Raw genomic sequence first — 6,000 nt, 5'->3', positions numbered from 1 at the left:
AGTTTCCATGTTCCCTGCTCAAGGAAAGGCTGGCAGTCAGTTTATAAATATTTCTTGGGCCACCTACTAAATGCCAGAGCAACGATCATCCTCTCTCCCTAGCCAAGGCTGAAGAGGTATTAATCCTATGCATGGCTTATCAGCCATCACAACAACTTACAACAGCTTCGTGGCTTGATGGTAACAAATTGCTAGGTAGCAAACATCTTGAGGGTAATGACCTTGTCTTTTTCACTAGCGTTGCAGCAGCTGACGTAGAAATCAAAGTGAATACGGATGAAACAGTAAACCAATGAGAACCAGGAGGAAAGTATGAGACAATTTCATTTCCTGGAAAGTGAATAGGGCAAGAGAAAATATGCCTGTTGTTCCAATACCTGTGCCGTGGGTGGCTCTGAAAGAACACTGACTTTGAAGTCAGGAGATCTTGTTTCAACTTGTGGTGGCATCCAGTCCCAACCCTATGACCTTTGGATGAGTAAACTTTTTCAGCTCCGGTTTCCTCATCTATTAGTCAACATAACGCCTATGCTACCCAAATTACATTTCTTGAGCTCTTATGATGTGCCACACATTGCAATTATTTCATTAATTTTATTACCTTGTTGAATCTTCATGCTGTATGGTGGAGACATTATTACTCTCCTCACCAGTTAAGTTGGAGATTCTAAGGACACTGAGTCCACATGAGGAAATTAGAGAGGGTTACCTGGTGTAGTAAGAGTACTTAGAGTTTATTTAGTGTTGTCTGAACCTTGGAGAGGTTAAGTGAGCTAACCAAGTTCACACAGTTTCAAAATGGTAGAGCTGAGATTCTGACCCAGGACTGCTTGACACCTGAGAAAGAGTACTTAATCACTGCTTAAGTCTCACTCATGTCAGAACCAGAGAGTTTGTAAGTGGACGGGCTTTGTAAACTGTCAAGCACAAGGTAAATGCCGGTGATGAGGAGCAAGTCATTTGTACAACAAGGAAGGCAGTGGGATCATCTGGACGTATGTTTGCCTTCAGGGAGGGATGAATGCCTGGGATTTCAGATCTGATCCAAGTTCAATGTGTCTGGCCCAAGGTTATTTTTGATTCAAGGCCACTGTGTCCTGGTTTCTATCAACACTGAAATAAACACCGCTTTGCAATCTGCGCCTTTTATTAATGGTGTGACTCACTTAATGAAGGCTTTGCTGTCTCACATCAATCTTCCTTGTAGAAGAGGCCCATCAAGGAATTGCAGACAGTTGCCAGCCTGGATCTACTCTGCGTCAGCATTTGGCAAGTTCAGCCACCCTGCAAACACCTTCTTGTTTCAGAAGAGGGGAAAGAGTGAAACTTCAAGGTTCAAGATCAGCACCACACACACACAGACACACACACACACACCCCATCATACATTTAAAAGCCTATTTTATTGGGCTTATCTGGACATTGTTGTTGTTGTTGTTTTAAGTTCCAGGCAGCCAAGCAGCCATGGGTGGATTACTCTTAAAACCTGATCATAAAATATTGTCCAAATGGGCAAAGGCACTAATCAAAACTGTGAAAGGAAAGGTTTGAATTAAGGAAAACGTTCAATGAGACACAAGGGATTTTTCATTGCAAAATTTCTCTAATTTTGTATCCCAGGCTGACCCATAAAGGAACAAAATATTCTGCCTTGATGACAACGTGCGATTTAGTGTAGTCTGTATTATAGAATGGCCGCAGCTTGAAGATGGCAGCATGGTTTCCCCAGAGCCTGGAGCAGAACTTGTAGTTTTGTCTACACACAATGACCCATTGATCATTTTTTTCTGAGGAATTGCTTTTATTTGTTATGTGAACAAGCCATGCCCAATCTGCTAGTTCTTAGGTCTGTTTTTTGTCACTGTCCACATAGAGTTCTTGGAAAACAATGCAGGCTAACCCCAAGTTTGGTTGTGAATTTCTTCCATAATAACCCACACTTCTTGTTTTACATGCAAGGTTGCTTGCTGTGTCCTTCTCTCCTTGCCCTCCCTATGAGTCACCCGTTTAGGTTGGGAGCTTCTAGATAACGATGCCCCTTCCAGGACCAGCATCTTTCCCTTTTCCAACTGTATAGTCCTGCCTGGACTGAAGAAGGAAATGTAAATCAAGGAACGTTTTCATAAGCATTGCAATAAAGGGAAGGGTGCTATTTAAATGTGAGATTATACAATAAATATAATGTAGAGTAACACATAAGAATCGCCTGGGAGGCACTCTAAGTCACCTTTCCAGGATGGCAATTCAGACCTCATAAGAAACATGTAGGGAGTCCCCTTGTAGATTCTATTGTTTCTGGGTTGGGGGATGCTGGAAGTGCAGGGATGCTGAGAGGCTCAACGGAATTTCTTCATTTAGAGGACTCTCTTTGGCTACTATGCAGAGGTGGAACTGCAGGGCATCTGTGTGGTTCTGAGTTGGGGGTTTCCACAGAACAGTCATTCTCCTCCTCCCCACCCCTGTCCCTAGCCATAAGGAGTGGCAGTGCCTGAGAAGAAGACATGTGGAATTCATAACTGGCCTTGCCAGAACACCTGGGCCAGAAGCCAGGTGCCAGCAAAGGCAATGGAGGCAGGATAGAGGATTCTCTCCAAAGCAGGATTCCTTATTGCAACAGGCAGTGGCCATTACAGAAGTTGGCCAGATAGAGAGAAGAACTGCAGAGAAGAATTCATCCTGCCAGAATGCCAGAATGAATTGCTGAAGCATCACCCGCCCTATCTCGCTATTTGGCTTCTGAACTGGTAACCAATCACCCAGATTAAGAGCTGAGAGGAAGACTGTGGAAAGGAAGGGGACAAATATAAGACACGGACACTGCTGAGGGATTCAAAGAAAATGAAAAGAAAGGAAAGGAAATAGTGCACTCAATAAGTAGAGAAGGAATTAGGGAAAATGGTCAGAAACAGTCAGAATGTGGGTGTGTTGGCTGCCATTACCAGTCTTAACAACACCCACAAGAGAGAGATGACCTCCAGTTTACAATGGGATGGGCTGCAAGCCGTTGGAAGGGAATACAGCTGTTCCAGGAGAAACATTTTCTGCTTGTGGTCTTCCATTTTAGTAGACTGAGAGTTTAGTACAGGGCTAAAAACAAACAAACAAACAAAAGCCAATTTCTCCTAAACTCCAAACTGAAGCAGTTTTAAGTAATGACTTGAAGTCCTGGAATTAGCAAGATATAAAACTTCGGCCCCAAATCTCTGCTCAAAAATCTTTCATTAAGGGATCCTTAGCAGATGACATGTTCTGGCCTGAAAGGAATGGGAAGATTACCCAGGATTATCCCCAAAGTCTGTTGTTTTAGATAACTTCAAGGTCACTATTGAGAAGAAGGTTTCATAGAGCGCAGACTTCGGTTTGGAAACTATATGGAAACAAGATCTTTGGTAGTACTTACTTACACATGCAACTGATGGGAAGCAAATAAACAGGAAATCTACTAAATTATTAAGGGAATTGTATCCAAATAAATCACAAGCTTACCCTCAAAAGCCAGTATTCATTCAACCCCTAAGCAACTCCCAGGCCCTCCAAACTGCACCAGCAGGAAGAGAGTGAATAAAGTGCACAACCCCCAAGAAGATCAACCTTTCCAAAGCCCACCCCAGATGTGACCACCAAGGACAATGAGCAAGGAACAGAGGCTGAGGCTGCAGGATGGGACCACCGAGCCATCTATCTGTCTGCCAGGTAGGAGGGTCTTTGCTGTGGCTACTTCATGGCATGGCTCATTGCTATAGAGTCACTTGGAGGGAAGGACAGAATTAGGATCACACCGTAGCCACTGCTCAGTAACTATTGTGTGTTTCCAATTCTCTTTTTCACCAAGAATACATTTTTGTTTTGGTCCTCATATTTCTCCTTCACTGATATAGATTAGATATGGAAGGACAGGAAATGTGTGTTTGGGGCTCCCAACCTAAACAGGTGACTCATAGGGAGGGCAAGGAGAGAAGGACACAGCAAGCAACCTTGCATGTAAAACAAGAAGTGTGGGTTATTATGGAAGAAATTCACAACCAAACTTGAGGTTAGCCTGCATTGTTTTCCAAGAACTCTATGTGGACAGTGACAAAAAACAGACCTAAGAACTAGCAGATTGGGCATGGCTTGTTCACATAACAAATAAAAACAATTCCTCACTGATTGATGAGGAGCCATAGCAGACATGGAGAAGATTGCACATCATCCTGTAATCATGGAGTTTGAGTTGAGTGCCCTAACTAGATAGGACTTGGGACTGTCTCCCTGTGGGAGAGGAATATGCCAAATGAATGGAACAAATGCACCTGGATATTCAGGTGGTCAGAAGGGCAGAATGACAGAGACAACTAATTGACCTCAATATCTATTTTGTTCTATCCCAGAAATAAATGTGTAGCTGAACAGACGGCTGGTTAGAGTGAAGAATATGCTTCATGGCCTCCCTCACATTGTGACCATGTAACTAAGTTCTAGCCAATTATATGTAAGCCAATGTGGTATATGCACCTTCTGGGAAGATTCCTTAATAGGAAGGTCCAACCTCTTCTTTAGACTTTCTTCTTTCATGCTGGATGGAAGAAGATGTGATGGATGGTGCTGCAACAGCCATTTTGTTACTTAGGAATGAAAGTGAAAACAAGATGGACATCCTGATGACTGTGAAACTAAACTTCCATAGCAGCTCCAGACTGCCTAATGACTTTTTTATGAAAGAAAAAAATCAACTGAATTTGTAAAAGTCATTGTTTTTTTCCCCTTGGCCCTTACAAACTTAATACAACTATAATACATGTATAACCTAAAATTACCCAGAGAAATATTGCAATCAACTAGTAGATGGATCACAATAAAGAATCTTCACATAGAAAACTATGATATGAAAGAATTGACAGTAGGTGTGAAAACTATTAAAGTAAAACATAAAGTCTAAATAATTCCCCCGATAAGGCTGTAAAAGTAATTAATGAATAAAAAGTTTCATGATGTAAAGTAATGATTATCATTTTAAAAGTTAAAGGATGTTTTCAATCTTACTGATCATGACAATGTTACTGCTGACTTACCATGTGCCAGGCACTGGTGTAAATGCATCCTGCATTATGTCATTTTATTTTCATAATAACCCTGTGATATTATTATGCCCACTTTCGAGATGGGGCAGCTGAGGCACAGAGAAGGTAAATCCTTTGATCACTGCCCTATATTATCTGTCAACCAAAACCTAGGAGATGGCAGGGCAAAGTAAGAAGTTAAATAAGAGTGTCAATGTCTTCATTTTATATAAAGAGGACTCATGAGTGTTTTGCACTTGTTATTGCCAATTAGGTTATCGATGGCAACGAAGCAAAACAGAATGTATCTGTTCTAAGTCACTAGAGGAAAAGGTGTTTATGAAAAGGAATAACAGCCCATACAACAAAAACTTAAAAATAAAGGAAAATTAAGAGAACATTAAAAATAAAGGACAAAACAAGATAAAAGAAATAAAAGAAAAAATAACACTCATTACATTAAATGTAAAGTTGGCCCTCTGTGTCTACAGGTTTCACAACTGGAAGTTCAACCAGCCTCATATTTAAAATATTCAGACATAAACAATAAAGAATAATAAAACAATAATTAAAAAGATATAAATAAAAATAATAGAGTATAAGAAAAAATGTACATGGCATTTACATTATATTAGATATTATAGGTAATGTAGAAATGATTTTAAGGACACAGTAGGATGTGTGTGGGTGATATGCAAATACTATTCCATTTTTTATAAGGGACTTGAGCATGCTTGGATTTTGGCAACCTGGGGGTCCTGGAACCAATCCCCCACTGGTATAGAGGATTGACAGTAAATGCTTTAACTACTCTATTGAAGGGTGAAGTCCTATAAGTTTAGGCAAAATATAAAATACAGCAGTGAAATCAATCTACTGTAAATAAGGACCAGAAACTAACCCACATATTCAGTATATGCTAAAAAAGATATTTTAAGTCAATTGATACATGATCGTATGA

The sequence above is a fragment of the Trachypithecus francoisi genome, unplaced genomic scaffold, assembly GCF_009764315.1.
Source record: "Trachypithecus francoisi isolate TF-2019V2 unplaced genomic scaffold, Tfra_2.0 Lachesis_group20, whole genome shotgun sequence".
Taxonomy (NCBI): domain Eukaryota; kingdom Metazoa; phylum Chordata; class Mammalia; order Primates; family Cercopithecidae; genus Trachypithecus; species Trachypithecus francoisi.
This window is presented reverse-complemented; position numbering follows the sequence as displayed.